Source organism: Nannospalax galili, unplaced genomic scaffold, assembly GCF_000622305.1.
Source record: "Nannospalax galili isolate Female #2095 unplaced genomic scaffold, S.galili_v1.0 scaffold330, whole genome shotgun sequence".
NCBI lineage: Eukaryota > Metazoa > Chordata > Mammalia > Rodentia > Spalacidae > Nannospalax > Nannospalax galili.
The window spans coordinates 2,031,960-2,033,006 of NW_008329640.1; positions in this window are offsets into that span (position 1 = coordinate 2,031,960).

The following is a 1,047-nucleotide window of genomic DNA, read 5'->3' on the forward strand; positions in this document are numbered from 1 at the left end:
GTCTGGTTCCTAATTTCAATGGGAATGCTTCCAGTTTTTCTCCATTTAGAATGATGTTGGCTGTGGATTTGTTATATATGGCTTTAATTATGTTGAGGTGTGTTCCCTCCAGTACAATTCCCTCTCGGACTTTGAACATAAAGGCATGTTGAATTTTGTCAAAGGCCTTCTTTGCAACTATTGAGATGACCATGTGGTTCTTGTCTTTGAGTCCATTTATGTGATTTATGACATTTATTGACTTACCTATATCGAAAAATCCCTACATCTCTGGAATAAAGCTACTTGATCATGGTGGATGATCTTTTTGGTATGTGTCTGTATGTGGTTTGCAAGTGTTTTGTTAATAATTTTTGCATCTATATTCATTAAGGATATGGGTCTATAGTGTTCTTTTTTGGTTGTATCTTTACCTGGCTTTGGTATTAGAGTGATGCTCTCTTCATAGAAGGAATTTGGAAGTTCTCCCTCTGTTTCTATCTTTTTGAATAAATTAAGTAGTAGTGGATATAGATCTTCTTTAAATGTCTGGTAGAAGTCTACTGTAAACACATCTGGTCCTGGGCTTTTTTTAGTTGGGAGGTTTTGTATTACTGTTTCAATATCCTTATATGTTATAGGTGTGTTTAAACTGTTGATCTCTTCTTGGTTTAACTTTGGTGGTTCCAATAATTTTAGTTATCCATCCATTTCTTTTAGATTTTTTAATTTAGTAGAGCATATGTTCATAAAGTATTCTCTTATTATAGATTTTCATTTGATGCCTGTTGTGATGTTTCCCTTTTGTCTCTAGTTTTGTTAATTTTTATTTCCTCTTTCTTACTTTGATTAGCTAGGAGAAGGGTCTGTGATCTTGTTTATCCTTTCAAAGAACCATCTCTTAGAGTCATTGATAGATTTTTGAATTATTTTCTTATTTCCATTTCATTGATTTCTGCTCTGATTTTTGTTATTTCTTCTGGTCTATTAGATTTATGGTTATTTGCTGTTGCTTTTCAAGTGTGTTGAGTTGCAATGTTAAATCATTTATTTGTGTAATTTCTGATT